The sequence below is a fragment of the Octopus bimaculoides genome, chromosome 25 (assembly GCF_046866305.1).
Source record: "Octopus bimaculoides isolate indiv1 chromosome 25, ASM4686630v1, whole genome shotgun sequence".
Taxonomy (NCBI): Eukaryota; Metazoa; Mollusca; class Cephalopoda; order Octopoda; family Octopodidae; genus Octopus; species Octopus bimaculoides.
The window spans coordinates 21,624,008-21,648,357 of NC_142952.1; the positions used below are offsets into that span (position 1 = coordinate 21,624,008).

The 24,350-nt window shown below is 41.2% G+C and overlaps 1 protein-coding gene across 1 annotated transcript in view; it reads left to right on the top strand.

The window, feature by feature from the left end:
• The window catches only part of LOC149131124 (norrin-like), a 130,031-nt gene that overhangs the window by 38,580 nt on the left and 67,101 nt on the right, over positions 1 to 24,350 (top strand). The gene's annotated exons all lie outside the window — the stretch shown is intronic.

A 24,350-nucleotide genomic window follows, 5' to 3' on the forward strand; every position in this document is an offset into this window, starting at 1 on the left:
ATTTATGTTCTGAGTTCAGATTTCACCGAGGTCGACTTTGCCTTTCATCCTTTCAGAGTCGATAAAATGAGTACCAGTTACGTACTGAAGTCGATTTAATCAAACTATCCCTCCACCGGAATTGCTGACCAAAACTTGAAGCAATATTGTCATCTTCCTTAGAGTTAAAGACAACTTTTTTCATTAATCTCCGTTTTCTTTGTTTGTTTGTTTCTTTTGTTTTGTTTTTTTGCGGTATGCAGTGTTTCGCTTTCTGGTCTTTGCTGAGAAATGTTAGTCCGGTAATTACTGGTTCGTATGGTAGGTCACCCGGAAGTGAGCGTTTCTTGAGGGTTATTTATTTTTGTTGAGGTATTTGGCAGACGCTCTCTTCGTGATATCATACGGCACCCAAAGGCGTTCAATCTCTTACGGACACGCTTTAACCTCAAAATCCGCGAGCAAAAAGATTCTGATCTTGTCTTTACTGTTACTACTGTGATGGTCTCGATTCCTCGGGGCAGGTGGTCTCGTACCTCCACCTCAGACTCGCTCATCCTTCTACTTCTCATTGGCCTTGTTGTGTCAAACCAGCCTCGGCCCCGTACTAATCACTATCCTCAGGCCTTCCGGCCAATCAATCGCCTTCCGGCCAATCATCTCTGAATGTAATCCAGGATGTCTGTGTGTGTACTGTTAGCATTATACCAGGTGTGAGAGCAATATTCCTTTATGGGTGTCTCACTTGAGTTATGCAGAGTGCCAGCAGCTGTTGGGGCTGAAATATTTTCTGGCCCAGAGGGAAAAGACCAGCTTTAGGGTTGCAGTCTATATTAAAGATATGTTTTTTGCTAAGAGAGATTTTTAGCGGCCGTGACGCCAAGCATTTGAAGCGACCGTGAAGAATGTAGCTGAATGTTCGTGAGATGCGGCTGTGGGTTTTCTTATATATGAGCAGTACTTGAGGGGTTTTTCTTTGCTATTAAAAGAGCAAGATTAGTCTGGTCCCATTGAAGGATACTTGCAAGATCCACAATTTATAGAATCAGTGCAGGCTTGGTGTCTGATGTGTAGGCTTCATGTGGATGGACCATGGTTGGAGAAAGTTGGGAGAAATGAAGGATCATGTCATTCGCATAAAGAGGAAGGCACCAGGGAAACAAAACCACCGTTCCTTAGAGAACGATTGTTTGAAAGTGGGGTAGAAAAGATTTCTATCAACAGATGCTCCACTGGTGCGATCTGATAGGAAGTTACTGATCCAAGAGATGAAGAATGGGTGGATCCCGTAAGCAGGATATTTTGATAGGATATATATATATATATATATATATATATATATAGATATGCAGGGCAGGGAATCATCAATTAGTAATAAAATTAACAATTAACAATTTCTGCCGGGTAGCTCAGTATGAAAAAACCTTTTTCGGTAAATAATTTATAATCATAAATATATAGGGATTGACAGTAACCTGCTTCTCCAACATACTGAGAATTCAGAAATAGCAGTCAAAGAACTACTGATTTCAAAACTACAAATTATTACTCCAGATTGATAGCGATATTTTTGATACACACAGAACAAAAAACAATAGAGAAGAGTAAAAAACACTTGCCTTTTAGTTAATTTAGTACAATTGTTTCACAGTTAAGAGTACATAATACTCTATTCTGATCTTCAGCTAAATATTCTAATAAACTTGTTAATGTCTAAATAACTCACGTCAATTTTGACCATGTGAACATCAATACCACGTGAAGAAGACGTTAAGAAATTTATCGGCCAGTAAATTCAAAACCTCTTGCCCTAATGAATTTCAATTCAGCGTGTATCAGAAATAGTTCCGTTTAGGAAAGAGACTCGTACGAATTCCTGCGGTATAACCATCTACCCTGGAGTTATTGTTAAAATATAGATATGCAGGGCAGGGAATCATCAATTAGTAATAAAATTAATAATTAACAATTTCTGCCGGGTAGCTCAGTATGAAAAAACCTTTTTCGGTAAATAATTTATAATCATAAATATATAGGGATTGACAGTAACCTGCTTCTCCAACATACTGAGAATTCAGAAATTATTTATAAATTATTTACCGAAAAAGGTTTTTCATACTGAGCTACCCGGCAGAAATTGTTAATTATTAATTTTATTACTAATTGATTCCCTGCCCTGCATATCTATATTTTAACAATAACTCCAGGGTAGATGGTTATACCGCAGGAATTCGTACGAGTCTCTTTCCTAAACGGAACTATTTCTGATACACGCTGAATTGAAATTCATTAGGGCAAGAGGTTTTGAATTTACTGGCCGATAAATTTCTTAACGTCTTCTTCACGTGGTATTGATGTTCACATGGTCAAAATTGACGTGAGTTATTTAGACATTAACAAGTTTATTAGAATATTTAGCTGAAGATCAGAATAGAGTATTATGTACTCTTAACTGTGAAACAATTGTACTAAATTAACTAAAAGGCAAGTGTTTTTTACTCTTCTCTATTGTTTTTTGTTCTGTGTGTATCAAAAATATCGCTATCAATCTGGAGTAATAATTTGTAGTTTTGAAATCAGTAGTTCTTTGACTGCTATTTCTGAATTCTCAGTATGTTGGAGAAGCAGGTTACTGTCAATCCCTATATATTTATGATTATATATATATATATATATATATATATATATATATATATATATATATACATTCACGTACATAAATGTATAAACATACACATACATACACGCACACACACACGCACGCACACACGCACACACGTATACATACACGCAAACATATTTATCTATATAAACATGGACACATGAACGTACACAGAGATATAAGCACAAACAGACAACATTCTTTTCTACTCTAGACACCAGGCCCGAAATTTGGAGGGCAGGAACCAGTCGATTAGAGATCAACCCTAGTACGCAACTGGTACTGAATTTATCGACCCCGATGACGAGGAATTGGATAACGGAGTGAGATAAATATGAAAGTAATATAGGAATACAAAAGATAGATTTAAGGCGAGATCAGAAAATAAAAGCAAGATAAAAAATATACTTATTTCTTTATTGTTTGGTCTTATCTCTTACGGTCCTCTCTCTCTCTCTCTCTCTCTCTCTCTCTCTCTCTCTCTCTCTCTCTCTGATTCTTTGCAAAATCAAGTCACCTAGTGCAAAGATGTATATAAATAAAAACTTTCCGTCATAAAAGAATTTAATAGCTCTGAAAAAACTAGAATAGTATAATAATGCCGAGCTCAGCACTGCAAGATTCGGAAAAAAACAAAAAGAAATACTCGTTATTTATATAGTGCTGCTGCTGTTTACAATGATAAGGTTTACAAAACTAGGTCACTTTATATGGCTATGGTATCTTATACAGCTATGTTACGGCTTATAACCACGATACTTTATAGAGCCACCTTACTTTATACAGAGCTATGCTATTTTATTTATCCATAGAACCTTTTTTTAGATTTCACACTTTATATAGCTATGATATCTTAAATACAGCCAAAGTATCTTATATTTATAGTACCTTGCATATAGCTTTGGTACCGTTTATAGTTAAGGTATTTTAAATACTGCCAAGACATCTTATATAGCTATTTTATCACATATAACATGATGGTTTGGTAACTTATATACGACTATAGTACCTTATGTAGCTGTTACCTCATATAGCCGCAGTACCCTCATGTTGCCTCATGTAGCTATGGCATCTTAAATACAACTAGAGTGCCTGTTATAAGGCAGGATGTCTTATATGGCTAAAGTGCTTTATATGGTGCTTTGTATATAGTTATGGAACTAAACTGTAACAATAACATATGCAGATAGTGTATGGGCCCTGGGCAACAATGCAATGTTCGTAACCAGATCTGAACCTTTAAACACTTGATCGGTTTCAACACTCCAAGAATGTAACCAACCATAAGTACATAACACCGATGATAAACAATCATTGCTATATAATATTACTATAACTATTATTGTTGTAGTAACAGCATCAGCAATAGCAGCAGCAGCGGCGGTGGTGGTGGTGGTGGTGGTGGTAGTAGTAGTAGTAGTAGTAGTAGTAGTAGTAGTAGTAGTAGTAGTAGTAGTAGTAGTAATCTTGTCAACATCATTTGCATGAATGCAATGTACTTGCTATCGTCAGTATCATCATCATCATCATCACCATCATCATTGTACTTCATTATCAGAATTACCATCACCACTACCCAAACCATCACCACCACCACCTCCAACCTCATCGGCAAAAGTAGTTTTAACAGTAATGGAAAAAGACTCGCATCCTATTAACGTTAATGACGTTAATGAGAATGTCGAAGAGAGAAGAAAATGGATGAGAGGCGAAGTGCATAGGTAAAAAAAAAAGAGCGAAAGAGAAAGAAAGAAAAAAAAGAAAGAGACAGAGAGAGGGGGGGGGAGAAAGAATATGAGGTAGAAAATCTAAAAATGATACCTATTTAACTTTATATTATATATATATATATATATATATATATATATATATATATATATATGTATGTGTGTGTGTGTGTGTGTGTGTGTGTGTGTGTGTGTGTGTGTGTGTGTACATACATACATACATACACGCATGCACACACACACGCACGCATGCACACGCACGCATGCACACATAGATATATGCAGATATAGGAGGAAGTAGGAAGAGGTAAAAGAGGAGGAAACAATGAATGAAGGGAGGAGGAAAAGAAAGAGTTGAAGAGGTAGAGGGTGGGGAGAAGATATAAAAGAACGTGTAGTGGAAGGAGGTGGTACGATCTGCTGCTACTCACGCATTGATCCCGCCAAAAGAAAAATGCTCATACAGTGCTAATGGTTATGGAGGTCATTTCAATTGAAAAGAGCGAACGAGGGGAATTTTTTTTGCTGACATCTGAATTCGTTCAAAACAATTTCGATTTTATTTTGTTTGTATTTAATCTCTGTATTAAAAAGAAATATGCTAGGCCTGTATATATGTTAAATAATGGCTAGATACGAGGTCTGTAGTGTCTGTACGTATATAAAATAATGGCTCTTCGTCGATTTCGACGATGTGTATGTAATTGCTCAATCACTTGAATGACCTACTCAGTCATTTAGTGTATAAGTAGCTGAGTATTCCACAAATTTTCAAGCATTTGAATAACAGAAACAATCCATACAACCGGTTTCTAATTTCACTTAAAGTCTTGGTCGCCCAAAGTTATGCTAAAAAGACACCGCGCAACGGGATCGAACCCGGCACGTCGTGATGTGAATCGAACTCTTTAGTTGTTCAGCCATGCTGATCTACGTATTCATTTTTATAATGCGAGTATACACACCACATCGGAATGGTTGTTTCAGATTGTGTATAAGTTTTTTTTTTTTTTTTATTATCTACGTATAGTCGTTCTGTCCGTCCAGACACGTAGACTCACGAAGCACGCACACAAAACGCACGTACGCGCACGCACGCACGCACGCACGCACGCACACACACACACACACACACACACACACACACACACACACACACATTCGATCATTTCTAGGGCATAGTCTTGGACAAGTATCTTCTACTATAGCCCCGGACCGACCAAAGCCTTGTGGTTAGATGTGGTAGACGGAAACTGAAAGAAGCCTATCGAATATATGTGTGTGTGTGTGTGTGTGTGTGTGTGTTTGTGTGTGTGTGTGTGTGTGTGTGTTTGTGTGTGTGTGTGTGTGTGTGTGTGTGTGTGTGTGTGTGTGTGTGTGTGTGTGTGTGTGCGTGCGCGCGCGCGTGTGTAGTTGATTATAGGGGTACATTAAGGACCGAAGCATATCAGAGTGAAGTACACCACAAATTGACGGAATGATGCAAAACAGCCAGTTAATCTATTATCACTGCGCAGAACGTATCGCTGAAGGAAAGTTCATTATTGTTAGGTAATCCACAACTCCAATAATATCCAAAAGTATCCATCAATGAATGGAACTTTGAGCGTGGTGTAAAAACATTTTTTTAAAAACAACACATGAATGGTTTATTTGGTATACAATCGAACTTCTTAGCAACAGCAACAGCTTCAACACCACCAGCAGCAACAACAATAAGGATAACTGTAATAAGCGTTATATTAGCGTTATATTAGCGTTAGTGCTCATAATTTGATTGTTAATGGAATTGATATGATGAACAGGAGGTACAGCAGAGGTGCTCGCAACACGAGTGGAAATAGTGATACCACTAATACCAATAACACTGGTGATGGTTGTTATAATAATAATAATAATAATAATAATAATAATAAGAAGAAGAAGAAGAAGAAGAAGAAGAAGAAGAAGAAGAAGAAGAAGAAGAAGAAGAAGAAGAAGAAGAAGAAGAAGAAGAAGAAGAAGAAGAAGAAGAAGAAATGCCCGGATGCAGTACCAGGCAGTGGCTCTCATGGCTTCTGATCTTAACTGATTGGGAGTGTAATCATGTACATTGTTTTGTCTTGGTATAAAAAGATGGGTTACAGCAAATATTCTGCTTAATACCACAGATTTTCTTGTCAGTTGTTTGACCTTAACCAGTTGAGCACGTCCCTTGGTGGCTGACGATATGTGCATCTCTGATCATGAGCAGAAGTAGTGGGGGAGCATCATAGCCATGTGTTGGGAGGAATTATTTGGGGTTTGAATAATTCACCTTTAGAAACATGGGTGTTTTGTTCAACATCCTTAAACAAACCTTATTCAGGGACCTTTTGATCGGGATGGGCTACTCGACCTGGAGAAAATTCTAACTGTGAAAACCATAGTTGACATTGATGCCACCATAGAAACCATCAAGCAAAAGGTATGTGCTAAAGCTGCCCGTATAGCAAGGTGTGAAAAGCATGTTAGATTCTTCAGAGATAGTAACATGTTCAAAAATAGCCCCAAAAATTTCTACAGGAAGATAGGGAAAACACCAGTAACAATAAAGTCTGTCCCATCAAAAGAAGAAGTGCAGGAATTTTGGAATAAAATCTGGGCAGAAGATAAAACACAATGAAAAGGCCCTTTAGATTGATAGAATATCTACAGACTTAGACTCCTTAGAGGAGCAAAAGTGGGAGGGGGTCAAGGTAGAAGATATAAGATCTGCTCTCAGGAGGTCAAGCAAATGGAAGTCTCCAGGAAATGATAATATTCCTAACTTCTGGTTGAATGCCTTCCCAGAGAGCCATGAACTGCTAACAAAACTTTACAACGATGTTTTGCAAAATCCTAGTTTGATGCCCTCTTGGCTAGTTAATGGTTTAACATTTCTGCTTCCAAAAAATGAGGAAACAAACGAACCAAAAAATTATCGACCCATAACCTGCCTAACAACAATGTATAAGACGCTAACATCTGTCCTAACTGAGTACACCTATAGTTTTTTAATAGAAAATAACACATTCCCTAATGAGCAAAAGGGATGTAAACGTGGATCTTATGGTTGTAAAGATCAGCTACTCATCAATAAGATGATCTTGGAAGATTGTCACAAGCGACACAAAAACTTGTCAATAGCCTGGATAGACTATAAAAAGGCCTTTGATAGCCTACCACATAGCTGGATTAGGAAATGTCTGGAAATGTATAAAATAGCTCCTACTCTGCGAAACTTTTTATCTGTAAGTATGAGATCATGGAGAACCACACTGACGTTGAACAATGACAATGAATCTCTAAATGCTGGAGATGTAAGAATTTCATGTGGCATTTTCCAGAGTGACTCACTATCACCACTCCTCTTCTGTCTAGCCTTAATACCTCTATCAAAATTGCTCAATGATGCACAGTATGGTTATAAAATATTTGATAAAAATATAAATCATCTCATTTACATGGATGATTTAAAGCTTTTTGCAAATAATGACCAACAATTCAAAGACCTACTAGCGATTGTTAAACAATTCAGTGATGACATCAGGATGCAATTTGGCCTTGATAAATGTGCAAAAGCTACCGTTATCAAAGGAAAAATGACAAAAACATCTAATGTGAACCTTGACCAGCAAAATGTCATAAAAGAGTTAGAACCATTGAGCAATTTCGAGAGAGGTATTAAGGCTAGACAAAAGAGGAGTGGTGATAGAGAGTCACCCTGGAAAATGCCACATGAAATTTTTACATCTCCAGCATTAAGAGATTCATTGTCACTGTTCAAAGTCAGTGTGGTTCTCCATGATCTCATACTTACAGACAAAAAATTTCACAGAGTAGATGCTATTTTATACATTTCCAGACATTTCTTAATCCAGCTCTGTGGTAGACTATCAAAAGCATTTTTATAGTATATTCAGGCTATCGACAAGTTTTTGTGTCGTTTGTGACAATCTTCCAAGATCATCTTATTGATGAGTAGCTGATCATCAGTTTTTAAGTTTCAATTTTATAACAGGCGAAAAGAAAAAGACAGAAAAAAAGAGGAAAGAAAAAAGAGAAAAAGAAGAGTATATAATCAAAGAGTTTTGTATAAATTTGATGATATTTTCCTGTCATTTTATTCATTCCTCCAGGGCGTGATGTTAATAATCCGCAGACATATTTCTCCTCATGGCTGTGTGGTAAGAAGCTTGCTTTCCAAACCACATGGCTCCAGGTTCAGCCCTACTGCGTGACACCTTGAGCATGTATCTTCTACTATAGCTTCTACTAAGGCCGACCAAATCCTTGTGAGTGGATTTGGTAGACGGAAACTGAAAGAAGCCCCGTCGTATATGTGTGTATATATATATATATATATATATATATATATATATATATATACACACACATACACACACACACATATATATATAAATGGATATACACATATGTTTGTGTGTGTGTGTGTGTGTGTGTGTGTGTGTGTGTATGTATCTTTGTGTTTGTGCTTGTTCCCTCACTCCCACCATGAAGATAGTTTAATGGACTTCTTGCATTTCTGTGACTGTTATGCTAGAAACTATGGCTTTAAGTCCAACTGATTTAACGTCTAGTTTTTTTGATTTTTGGACACAAAAGTCAAGTTTTCTGGATGCAGAATAGTGACAGAGTTATTTTGCAGGCTCACGTCATCCCACATTTATCTCCACCGCCGCTCCGATCATCCACATCATATTATTCGATCAAATCCGAAATCCCAATTTTTTAGGATAAAACGGATTTGTACTGATATAGGGGATTACTGGAAACATGCAAATGCTTTTGTACATCATTATGTCAAACGCGGTTACAGTGAATCACGATTAAAGGAAATAGCAAATGAAATAGCTAAGATTAGCGAAGATAGTCAAACCTTCACGCATAATTTTAGCAAACACAATACAATAGATAACAGAATTCCTTTAGTGATTAACTGGCACCGACTTCGCTGGCATTTCAAAAGTGTTGCAGTAGTGGCTGTGTGGTAAAGAGCTTGCTTACCAACCACATGGTTCCGGGTTCAGTCCCACTGCATGGCACCTTGGGCAAGTGTCTTCTACTATAGCCTCGGACCAACCAAAGCCTTGTGAGTGGATTTGGTAGACGGAAACTGAAAGAAGCCCGTCGTATATATATGTGTGTGTGTGTGTGTGTGTGTGTGTGTTTCTGTGTCTATGTTTCTTTGTTAGTATTTGTCTCCCCACCATCGCGTGACAACCGATGCTGGTGTGTTTACGTGCCTGTAACTTAGCGGTTCGGCAAAAGAGACCGATATAATAAGTACTAGGCTTACAAAAAATAAGTCCTGGGGTCAATTTGTTCGACTAAAGGTGGTGCTCCAGCATGGCCGCAGTCAAATGACTGAAACAAATAAAAGAATAAAAGAAAGTTACCTGCATGTGGCGACAAAATATCCTCGTTTCAAACAGATATTTCCTCAGCCGCCTATTGTAGCCTTTAGATGGAATAAGAATATAAGAGGATTATTGATCTCTATTTCTGACTCCAAGAAAACGAACAGTGGGGCATCTGCACGCTGTACCTTGAAACAGAGGCGAGAGAGGTAGGCCTTGTTCATTGTGCAACAACATGAGTCAAGTGAATTCCATCAGGAATCATAACAGAAATGTTATGATTTATACAGAATGCACGAAACACAACTTGATTTATGTTGGTTGTACAACAGAACAATTAAACAAAAGGTTTAATGGGCATTGATTCGACGTCAGACACAATAACAGACGTTCGACAGAACTTGCTGAACATTTTGTTTCAAGCGGCTGCAATTTTAAAAAAGATTTGAAAGTGCATATTCTCAGAAAATATTCTGAATCTGCTTCGCTTTCGCTTCTCAGAATGCATGAGGAGAAATATGTTTGCGGGTTATTAACATCACGCCCTGGAGGAATGAATAAAATAACAGGAAAATATCATCAAATTTATACAAAACTTTGATTATATATTCTTTTTCTCTTTTTCTTTCCTTTTTTTCTGTCTTCTTTTTCTGTCTTTTTCTTTTCGACTGTTATAAAATTGAAACTTAAAAACTGATGATGTCATTCGATTAACATATGGATGCTCGTTGCTCTCGTTCAACCAATAAAATATCTATTACAATCGAATCGCAGTCTTCGCCTTGACTAATAATAATAATAATAATAATAATAATAGTCCTTTATATTATAGGCACAATGCCTGAAATTTAGGGGAGAGTTAGTTGATCGCATCGAACCCAGAGCGTAACAGGTACTTGTTTAATCGACCCCGGAAGGATGAAAGGCGAAGTCGACTTCGGCAGAGTTTGAGCTCAGAATGTAGCGGCAGACGAAATACCGCTAAGCATTTCGCCCGGCGTGCTAATGTTTCTGCCAGCTCCCCGCCTTAATTATTATTATTATTATTATTCAGTAGTTTTATTTTTATAACGTGCTTTCACTTCACTACCGAGCGCAGCTCTGTGCGCCTTGGGTATGTGCTGTGGTTTGCTGTGGTGCTCTTATGTTTACTGTATTGAAAGTGTTTTGCGTAGAATGTGTGCAGTACCCAGTAGTGCAATTTTCTGTATGTTATATATATTTGTAAGTCCTGGTATTTTTGTTATGTATTTGTCTGAATATTTTTTTATTATACCTAAGTCACCTACTATGATAGGAATTGTTTCTGTTTTTAGATTCCACATTCGAGTTATCTCTATTTCCAGGTCTTTGTATTTTGAAAGTTTTTCCATTTCTTTTAGAGAAACGTTGTCATCTGCTGGTATTGATACATCAATTAGAAAGCATTTTTTTTCTTCATGATCTTTGACAACTATATCTGGTCTATTTGCCTTAATTTCTCTATCTGTGTATGGTTGCTTTCTCGTTTTCTGTGACCTTTTCTGGCGTGTGTTTATACCATCTTTTTTCTGTTGTTATTCCATAATGTTGGCATAGCTTCCAGTGTATATAGGTCCCAGCTCTGTCGTGTCTGTGAATATATTCCTTCTTAGCCAGGACTGGGCATCCAGAGATAATATGATTTATTGTTTCTTGTCCATCTCCACATATTCTACAGTTACTTGTTATATTTCTTTTCATTATGTGTTTTTGGTAATTTCTGGTGGGGAGGCTTTGGTCTTGTGCAGCAATTAAAAATCCTTCAGTCTCTGCTTTGAGTCCTGAGCTTCTCAGCCATTGCTGGGATTTTTCTCTGTCTATTTCTTTCGCATTTAGTTTAGCCCAGTATTTACCATGTAGGGGCTTTTCTTGCCATCGTTTTATCATGGTCCGTTGCTGTTCTAGTTTTAGTTTGGATTTCATTTGTTTTATAGCTTTTGTTGTTTCTTCTTCTTCTTCTTCGTATTTGTTAGGTAGATTGATTTCTTGTTTGTATTTGTCAGCTTCCTTAAATACTGAAAACAGTTTTTTGTTTTGCTCGTGTTTTGTGGCTATTTGTATTAGTTTCCCTTGCTTCTGGAGTAGGTATTTTTGCAGTCCTATGGTGGTTATTTTATAATAGTTTTCTAGCTGTATAAGACCCCTGCCACCTTCTGTGCGTTGTATATATAGCCTTTCTATGTCAGATTTTGGGTGGTGCATCCTATATCCTGTCATTATTTTTCTTGTTTTCCTGTCTATTTTACATAGTTCGTTTAGTGTCCAGTTAAGGATGCTGTAGCTGTAGCTTATAACTGGGACAGCTAAAGTGTTGATACCCATTATCTTGTTTTTAGCATTGAGCTCTGTTTTTAGTATTGATCTAACTCGTCTATAGTACTCTTTCTTTATTTTTTCTTTCATTTGTGTATGGTGTATCCTATCTAGTTCATTGACTCCTAAATACTTATATGGTTGGCTTTCGTCTAGTTCTCTTATTTCATTGGCTTTATCTAGTGTTATATTGCTACTTTTAACTAATTTTCCTCTTTTCAGGGTTGCTTTGGCACATTTTTCTAATCCGAATTTCATTTCTATTTCCTTGGTAAAGCCGTGTACTGTCTGTAGTAGTGTTTCTAGCTCTTTGTCGTTTTTTGCATATAATTTTAGGTCATCCATATATAGAAGGTGGCTGACTGTTTTTCCATAGCATTTGTAACCGCATCCAGTTCTATTTAGCAATTCTGTTAAAGGTGTGAGTGCCAGGCAGAACAGGAGTGGAGAGAGCGTGTCTCCCTGGAATATTCCTCTTCTAATGGGGATGGCTTTCGTTTTCACAAGTCCCTCTTTTGTTTGGAGCTGTAGCACTGTCTGCCATTTGTTCATTGAGTGCTCTATGTATTTTATGATAATTGGTGCCACCTTGTTTATGGCTAGTGTTTCCAGAATCCACGTGTGGGGAACACTGTCGAAAGCTTTTTGGTAGTCCACCCAGGCCATACTGAGGCCTTTCTTCTTTCTGCGGCTGTCTTCAGTTATGGCTTTATTGATCAATAATTGATCTTTACAGCCGTATGAGCCCTTGCAGCATCCCTTCTGCTCTTCTGGAAACAGGTTGTTATTTTCCAGGTGTTTACTCAATCTCTGCGATATTATTGCAGTAAAGGCTTTGTAGATCGTAGGGAGACAGGTTATAGGTCTATAGTTTTGTGGTTTCTCCGTTTCCGTGGATTTGGGGATTAAGATGGTTTTCCCTTTTGTGAGCCATTCAGGCATTGTCTCTGGATCTGCTATTATGTTGTTAAAGTTTTCTGCCAGCTTTTTATGCAATGCTGGCAGGTGTTTTAACCAGAAATTGGGGATCTTGTCGTGTCCAGGTGCCTTCCAGTTGCTTAGTCTTTGCAGTGTCTGGGTGACCTCTTCAGTCGTTATAGGGGCCCAGAGTTGCTCAGGTGCTAAGTTCGTTGTTTTAATGGTACTTTTTTGGGGTTGTTGCTTCACCGACCATATTTGTTTCCAGAATTTCTCTAGTTCTTCTGCTGTTGGTGCTGAAGTAATGTCTATTTTATTTTTACCCAGTTCTTGGTAGAGTTTTTTGGGGTTGGATTTGAACTGTTTGTTTTGTTCAAAGAAACGTTGGCGTTTCTCATACCGGCGGATCCTCTGTGCTTTGGCAAGGATGTCTTGCTTTAGTTTTTCTTTTATTATTATTATTATTATTATTATTATTATTATTATTATTATTATTATTATTATTATTGTTATTATTATTATTATTATTATTATTATTATTTCCATTAGGGCAGCTTGGGAGAGGTGGAGATGAGTCGATTACCTTGACACCAGTGCTCGACTGGTATTTATTTTATCGGTCCCGAAAGGATGAAAGGTAAAGTCGCCCACGGTGCAATTTGAACTCAGAACGTAGCGACGGGCGAAATACCTCTAAACATTTCGTCCAACGTGCTAACGACTCTGCAACCCCGCCACCTTGATGATAATAATAATAATAATAATAATAATAATAATAATAATAATAATAATAATAATAATAATAATGATAATAATAATAATAATAATCATAATAATAATCATAATAATAATAATAATAATAATAGGCGCAAGCTTGGCTGTGCGATAAGAAGCTTGCTTTCCAAACCACATGGTTCCAGGTTCAGTCCTACTATGTGACACCTTGGGCATGTGTCTTCTATTATAGCTTCTAAGGCCAACCAAATCCTTGTGAGTGAATTTGGTAGACGGAAACTGAAAGAAGCCCGTCGTATATGTATATACACACATATATATATATGTATATATACATATGTGTATGTGTGAGTGTGTGTGTGTGTGTATCTTTGTGTTTGTTCCCCCACCCCACCATCGCTTGAAACCGATGTTGGTGTGTATACGGCCCCATCGGCAAAAGAGACCGATAGAATAAGTACAAGGCTAACAAGCAAAAAGTCCTAGCTGCAGTCAAATGGCTGACACAAGTAAAAGATAATAATAATAATAATAATAATAATAATAATAATAATAATAATAATAATAATAATAATAATAATAATAATGACGATATGTGCATCTCTGATCCCGAGCAGAATTAGTGGGGGAAAATCATAGCCATGTGTTGTGAGGAATTCTTTGGGATTTGGCTAATTCACTTCTGGAAATATGGGGGTTTCGTTCAACATCCTTAAATAACCCTTATTCAGGGACGGGCTACTCGGTCTGAAGAAAATTCTAACTGGGTCCGACCTGCAAGGTTATGTGCTGTTAATCTTGATATGAGAACACTATGTCACGCACATATGGTTGTGATGCATGTGCCTGGTGTACCCATATCAGACGGGTAGTCATGATGGGTATACTGGGCTTCGTATATTTTACCCCAGTGTCACTTTGATGGCATGCACTGCTCTCTCACTCAATAATAGTAATTTCTTTATTCGCCAGAAGAGCCTACACAAAAAAACAAAAGGACATTACACAAAACAAACAAACAAGGGACGGTGGGTTTAGACGAAGCATGTAAACAGTAAATAAACAAAATCAATTAACAATAGAATACAAGCAATTAAATTCCCTAATAGAGGGGAAATCCAACCAGAGGCGACCAAGGAAACCCCACACACGATCACACAGGGTGCCTCAGGCAAGCATGTCTCTCCTCTTCACTCTCTCCATCTTACAGGCCCATTCACTCGGGCTATCCTCGCCATGTTCACCCACCTTTCAAAGAGCTTACTGGGTGACAGCACCTCCCTCTTCACCCTCACCTTCTTTTTCAGGTGGAACCTGGAAAAGTTAATGAGGCCATACCTGAAGAGGAAAGTGTCTGTTTTCAACCTTTTCAGACGCGTTCACCACATAACCTCTTTTGCCATAGCCACCAGACAGAGAAAAACTGTCTGACCTTCCATGCCAAAAGAAGCTGACGAGGCGATCTTCACGATGAGTTGGACGATAGTCGGATCCGTCCTACACGCGACAAAGCTCCATAAGTCAGTTATGTCCGGACACTGTACGAGTGCGTGCAGGATGGTTTCATCGCTCTGAGCACATCTCGGACAGGACCGGCTAACCGCACTTCCGTGCCTGTAGAGAAAGAGAGCCACATAAAGACAGCATAGAAGTCACAACCGAAAGAGCAACTAACCGCTATACAACAGATGCTGCTGAATGCCTTGTTCTTATTCGTTATTTTCGACATGTGATTTTTGTCAAAGTTTCCTTTGACTGCGTATATGTATCATATATTATAACTGGTTATACGACATATCTGTCTCCTTATATTTTCGTCTGCCAAATTATGTTGGCAAATAGTCTTTACTTTAAAGTACTGTTACTGAATGTCTCTCGTTGAGAGTTTTAGAAATAATAATATTTCTATTTATCAGATCAGTATTTGTGTGTCACTTTGAAAATTATATTTTCGAACGGGTGTTTAGCAGTACCACCCTAGCCGAGCAGTTAGTCTGTGCCGAGGAAGATGAATAAACCAGAAACCGCGGCGGTCCGTAGATATTGTTTTGTGCTGAGTGGGGATGCTGAACTGCTGTGTTCGAAAATATAAAGACAATGTTTCCTGGGGCTAAACAACAGTCGCATTCGTCCCAGCCGGGACTGCCACATTATGTTTGCAAATAGGCTTTATATATATATATATATATATATATATATAGAGAGAGAGAGAGAGAGAGAGAGATAGATAGATAGATAGATAGATAGATAGATAGATAGATAGATAGATAGATAGATGTGTATGTGTGTGTGTGTGTACGTGCGTGCGTGTATGTGTGTGCGTGCATATATATGCCTACCAAGCCATCTTGAAATGCATGCATTAACACTTTTTATCCTATCCATCTATGGTACATGTTTAGGTATATGTTTGTAGCTTTGTATGTGAATAGGTATGTATGTCCGGATGGAGATCTGGATGTATTCGAAACTAAGTTCCCCCCCCCCCCTCATGATCCTCACCACCACAACCACCACCACCACGTCTCACAATTTTTCTTTTAAAACGTCATCCAGTTTATCCAGTGTTTCCTGCAACAAAATCGATAGTTTAATAAAGAACAATTGTGGTGGGAGAGGCAGAGTGGTAGTGGTAGCGGTGTTGGCTGCGGTGATGGTGGTGTTGGCAGTGGCGGCGGTGATGTTGGTGCCGATGGTGATGTGGTGGTTGTGTTGATTGCTCTTATTGTTGTTGTTATTGTGGTGGTGATGGTGACGGCGGTGAGTAGATATAGCAATGAGATGAGGAACACGGCGACAGTATGACGACGATGGTGATGACGATGGCGATAATGGCTCTTGCAGTGGTGATATGCAGCAGTGATTAGAATGGTAGCAATGACGGTGAGATCGATAACGGCGGTGGCGAGGCTAGTAGTTGGAGAGTGACGAGGGTCGGGGTGGGTGGCCATTTCTACGATGTCGGCGATGCAAGACTTGTCTGCGTAAAACTCCCATAACTCAGCCTTGCATCTTTTCCGATATCATCAACATCACCACCACCGCCGCCATCATCACCGCCGCCATCAGCACTACCACCACCCTCGTCACCGCTACTACCACCACCACCACCACCATCATCACCATCACAACAACCACAGTCGCCATCCTCATCACCGTCATTACTACTACCGCCCACCGCCGCCAACTACCACCACCACATCCACCACCACCACACCCACCACCACCACACCCACCACCACCACATCCACCACCACCACATCCACCACCACCACACCCACCACCACCACATCCACCACCACCACCACCACCACCACACCCACCACACCCACCACCACCACATCCACCACCACCACATCCACCACCACCACACCCACCACCACCACACCCACCACCACCACATCCACCACCACCACATCCACCACCACCACACCCACCACCACCACACCCACCACCACCACATCCACCACCACCACATCCACCACCACACCCACCACCACCACACCCACCACCACTACATCCACCACCACCACACCCACCACCACCACATCCACCACCACCACACCCACCACCACCACATCCACCACCACCACATCTACCACCACCACATCCACCACCACCACACCCACCACCACTACATCCACCACCACCACATCCACCACCACCACATCCACCACCACCACACCAACCACCACTACATCCACCACCACCACACCCACCACCACCACATCCACCACCACCACACCCACCACAACCACATCCACCACCACCACATCCACCACCACCACATCCACCACCACCACACCCACCACCACTACATCCACCACCACCACATCCACCACCACCACACCCACCACCACCACATCCACCACCACCACCACCACCACCACACCCACCACCACCACCACCACCACCACACCCACCACACCCACCACCACCACATCCACCACCACCACATCCACCACCACCACATCCACCACCACCACATCCACCACCACCACACCCACCACCACCACATCCACCACCACCACATCCACCACCACCACATCCACCACCACCACATCCACCACCACCACCACCACCACCACACCCACCACCACCACCACCACCACCACACCCACCACACCCACCACCACCACATCCACCACCACCACATCCACCACCACCACATCCACCACCACCACACCCACCACCACCACATCCACCACCACCACATCCACCACCACCACACCCACCACCACCACATCCACCACCACCACATCCACCACCACCACATCCACCACCACCACACCCACCACCACCACACCCACCACCACCACACCCACCACCACCACATCCACCACCACCACACCCACCACCACCACACCCACCACCACCACACCCACCACCACCACATCCACCACCACCACATCCACCACCACCACACCCACCACCACCACATCCACCACCACCACATCCACCACCACCACATCCACCACCACCACACCCACCACCACCACATCCACCACCACCACATCCACCACCACCACCACCACCACCACCACACCCACCACCACCACACCCACCACCACCACACCCACCACCACCACATCCACCACCACCACACCCACCACCACCACACCCACCACCACCACACCCACCACCACCACACCCACCACCACCACACCCACCACCACCACATCCACCACCACCACATCCACCACCACCACATCCACCACCACCACATCCACCACCACCACACCCACCACCACCACACCCACCACCACCACATCCACCACCACCACACCCACCACCACCACATCCACCACCACCACATCCACCACCACCACACCCACCACCACCACACCCACCACCACCACACCCACCACCACCACACCCACCACCACCACACCCACCACCACCACACCCACCACCACCACACCCACCACCACCACACCCACCACCACCACATCCACCACCACCACACCCACCACCACCACACCCACCACCACCACATCCACCACCACCACATCCACCACCACCACACCCACCACCACCACACCCACCACCACCACATCCACCACCACCACATCCACCACCACCACACCAACCACCACCACACCCACCACCACCACACCCACCACCACCACACCCACCACCACCACACCCAGCACCACCACATCCACCACCACCACATCCACCACCACCACACCCACCACCACCACACCCACCACCACCACATCCACCACCACCACATCCACCACCACCACACCCACCACCACCACACCCACCACCACCACATCCACCACCACATCCACCACCACCACACCCACCACCACCACACCCACCACCACCACATCCACCACCACCACATCCACCACCACCACACCCACCACCACCACACCCACCACCACCACATCCACCACCACCACATCCACCACCACCACACCCACCACCACCACACCCACCACCACCACACCCACCACCACCACACCCACCACCACCACATCCACCACCACCACATCCACCACCACCACATCCACCACCACCACATCCACCACCACCACACCCACCACCACCACACCCACCACCACCACATCCACCACCACCACATCCACCACCACCACACCCACCACCACCACACCCACCACCACCACACCCACCACCACCACATCCACCACCACCACATCCACCACCACCACATCCACCACCACCACACCCACCACCACCACACCCACCACCACCACACCCACCACCACCACATCCACCACCACCACATCCACCACCACCACCACATCCACCACCACCACACCCACCACCACCACACCCACCACCACCACATCCACCACCACCACACCCACCACCACCACACCCACCACCACCACACCCACCACCACCACATCCACCACCACCACACCCACCACCACCACACCCACCACCACCACACCCACCACCACCACACCCACCACCACACCCACCACCACCACACCCACCACCACCACACCCACCACCACCACATCCACCACCACCACATCCACCACCACTACACCCACCACCACCACACCCACCACCACCACATCCACCACCACCACATCCACCACCACCACACCCACCACCACCACACCCACCACCACCACATCCACCACCACCACATCCACCACCACCACACCCACCACCACCACACCCACCACCACCACACCCACCACCACCACACCCACCACCACCACATCCACCACCACATCCACCACCACCACACCCACCACCACCACACCCACCACCACCACACCCACCACCACCACACCCACCACCACCACATCCACCACCACCACATCCACCACCACCACACCCACCACCACCACATCCACCACCACCAAAGAAAAATAGAAGTGCGAACACACTGGTGAATGACGGAGATTTAAAATAATAAAAACCATAGAAATCTCCTTGTAAATATTCTATGATGTGTACAACAGCAACAAAAATACACCATTGACTTCAGATAAAGCAGCATAAAGACACATATCACTTTCGCTTAAGCTGAGTTAACATCGATGTGTCTCAAACAGAAACTGTAAAGAAACAGAAGAGAACCTAGGAAAATTTATGAGCATAGATCAACGTAAACACCTGTCCAGCTAGAAGAAAGGATAAATAACAGGGCCCCGCAAAAAGTTCCTTCAATAGAACCCAATTTCTTGAATGTCAAAAGGTTCAATTATTTAATTTACTCGGTAGTGGTGGCTGCATCGAGTGAAACCATGCTTCATCCTAATAGAATCAAGGACCTTTCACAACCAAACCTATGAGAAAATGGAAAGGCTTGTCATTCAATAGTAAAATTGCAAAGTAAGGAACCAAAATGAAACACAAATAACTAAGAAGCGTAACACCAATAGAATAAAATACATTGTGGAACAACAAAGGTAAGCAAGATGAGACGCTTCGAAAAAAGTGAGCACTTTTGATGGATGAATAAGGTCTTAGAATCAAATACGAAATTTTTTATGAAGACATTAACAGGAAGAAAAAAAAATGACGGCAATTAATCTTACAAGTAGCCAATGTTTGGCAGGCTCCATAAAGTGATTTCCCATTTCTTTGCATATTATCCGTTTTGCAACATGTGTAAGGCCTGGGTTTTCTAATCTAAACTGTCATTCTTGTGTCACTAACCCAGGGTCCACCACAGAATACAACTCTGGAATGACCTTGTAGTCTTGAGGGATAATAAGAACCTGCAAGCGCATACTGGCCTCTTCCGACCACATGCGATGTACGACTATATGTGCGCTAATTCCCTACCCATATTTCTTTACCAACACACCATTAAACTAGGATCCAATGTCACGTGTTATACTTCTCTTGTTATACTGCCCCATATACTGGAACATAGTTTATTAATTCTAACGGACGCCAATATTTCTCTGAAAGAAATGGTAAACGGATAGAAAGATCTGTAAATATAGATACCTAAAATATGGGTGTTTAAATTAAAATAATGTTCATGAGTTATATAATAATAAAAAGTAACACAGACATATATAAATCATAACATCAAAACCTACATAAAAAAACATACAGAAAATATCACTACTATCCATTACACAATTATTACGTAGAGTATACTCAAAATGAGAATGGGATACTCAATCGTTCTACCCCTCAAACCATACACCATATCATCTTTAAAAAAAGGACGTATTGGATAATGTAGTTCTATATATACTAAAACTGAAAGAAAAGAAAAAGAAAAATGAATAGGATAATCACGGTTGAAGCACTGTTTTTCATAGATACTAAATGCATTCCAGGTGTTTTGTGTTTTCTTTAGGAGAGATAGTTATAACTGTCTCCGATTATTGTAATTTTAGTATAACATTATTATATATCTAATAAGCTGACCAGCCAACTTTTGTAATTACAGACTGGAGGGAAACACACCCTACTAAACACTGCTTGTCACAGCTTACTAGTTTGCAGAATGCAGTCGGGATGTTTGGAAACTTGCTATGCTATAAAGTTTTGCGCTAAACAAGGCATAAACAATACAGAAACTTATGAAATGCTCCAAACTGCTTATGGATTAACTTCTTTCGCTAGTACAAGAGGTACAAGGACGGTGAGAGGCGATGAGATGTATGGGAAACGAAGAGACACCAGAACATCAGAACTGGTTGAGAAAATACGCAATTTTCTGGATAAAGACTGTCGGCCGTCGATAGAAACAATATGCATACAGTTTGGTGTGGGCAACTGTACACAAAAATGTTCATAAAGATCGAAACATGCACAAAATTTGTACAAAGTTTGTTCTCAGGGTGCTCAGTGAGAAGCATCCTGGTAAGAAACTACTTGACAGAGATATGCATCAAAACTGTTCTCCACCCTTCCTAAAATCCAGGTCTTGCTCTCTGTGAGTTTCCCAATTAAGCTGAAGAAGAACCTCACGGGCAGTCGTTTTCGAGATGAAAGAGGTTATGACAAGGGCCCCGAACATCTTCATTTTGGAGGACCTCTATGGGATCTTCCACGAAGTGGCTGGGATGTTATGATAAGTGCAATGAAGCCAGAGGACTCTACCTTGAAAGAAATGGGAGTTTTGTACTTCTTTGAAATTAATGTCTCGCCTGAAAAAGTTTGAAAACTTCTGGAATGCACTTTGTACATTCAATTAAGCCTTCTCTTGCATAAGCAACGAAACAACTGTATGTATTCATCTGGAAGAATAGACATTTCACATGGGAGTTGCGTTAACTTTACTGCTGATAAAATTGCTTATATCATCTTCAGATTACTAAATCTAGAAGAAACAGATAAGGTCCTTCATTTCTGATTGAAACATCTCAGTGCTTTACTTAAAACAAATTATCTGTTGCACAAATTGGGATGACCAGAGAAACACCCTTTTATTATGTTATTTATTTCTAGTAAGATTGTCGAGCAGAGAAAGAATGACACTACCACAAACAACATCAACCTGAACAAAGATCTACAAACATTATGGCGTTGAGGACAGGTACTTGATAACACTACTTGTATGAAAGAAATAATTACAAAAGAGTACAATTACCGAATATGTCTTGTCCTTAAGTTCGAAGTGAATTCCTGTAATAAGATCATTACGTCTAGTAATCTCACAGTAGAAGTATATATTTCCGTATCATTGAATGGGTGAAATAGGAAATGAAAAAGTTCAACAGAATAAAAGGAAATGTTTACCATGCACCACCGAAATGTTAATGTAAATAGAGTCTAAAGAGAGAAGCATCCGTCGATTCATTCAACTAAGTTCGGCTTGTCATCATTTCTGAGCTGAAGCGGGTAAAAGTAGGTATAATTCTATAGTGCCAATGAGGCCACCAAAACCAAGTACTCTCTTTTTTTTTTATAGAGAGGAAAGAGTTACAGTGCCCATGCTCTTTACAAGATTTGCTAGACTGGTGAAATCGAGAGTTTTTATACGGTTTTTTTATCAACCAATAATGCAATTTATCTGACGATTAAAACCTGGGTTATAGTAAAAAAAGAGATAAAGAAGGGGTGAGCCTAAAGATTAAGGAAATCAAATATGGTAGTTATAATTCCGGGAATATTTGCTGACTAAGACAGTTGATCAGAGATTTGTTAGAAAGAGGTGGCAGTTTGGCAGAGATCTTGGCAAAAGACCAGAAACACATGGCTTCAGTTGGGAAAGTGCGGAAGTTGTGAAAAATAAAAGATGAGCGTCTGTAAATACGCATGGAAATCTGTTTACTGATTAATCTCAGTGGAAGATTTTCTTCGGATATTTTAGGTCCTATTCTTCATTTGTATTACAGCTGCGCAGATACAAGTAAACTCATAAAGAATGTTCGTATAAGATTGTTATGGCGTATGTAATATGCGCAGAATAATCCTTTAGATATTTTTTATTTGAAAACCAAGTCTTGAGTAGTACACATCCTACAGAAATAGGAAACAGTTTGAACAATGCTGTATATGAAATGCACAGGAAGATTTGTGGTGATAATGAGGCTAGATGAGGTTTACAGACTGACATGATGATGATATAAAGGTCGGACCGAGATTTAAAGAAAAGTCGGAGTATTTTGATTTAGTGGGTGTAAGTTGGCACTAAATAAGTTTAAATTAAAGCGATAGATCTAACTTGCTGTCCGATGTTGTTGTTATTGTTGTTGATGATGCTGATGTTGATGATGATGTTGTTGATGATGTTATTGTCGTCGTAGTTCTTGTCATTGCTTCCGTCATCGCCGTTGTCATTGTTGTTATTGAGGTTGCCTAGCCCGAAGTCAGTCCTAATTGAGCAGACCTTTATTCAAAGACGGTCCAATCGTGGCCATCCCATTTTATATTAGAGACTACATTATCCATTGTATTTGCCTATGTTTAAGACCATACAGTGTAATTTGAGGGAAATTTAGCTGCAATTTCGACTACGTAGAGGCTCCCTCGTTAGTAATAATAAATGATGGGCATTGATGTGTTATAATCGGTGGCGGTCATATCGATGGAGATGATGTTCCAATGAAATATTACGATGTTTCTTAAGAAAACGATGTAATCAATCTTTGCTTGTGATTTCATTCTCCATCCACGGCTGGAATATCTTCAGGCAAAGTTGACTCGCATATC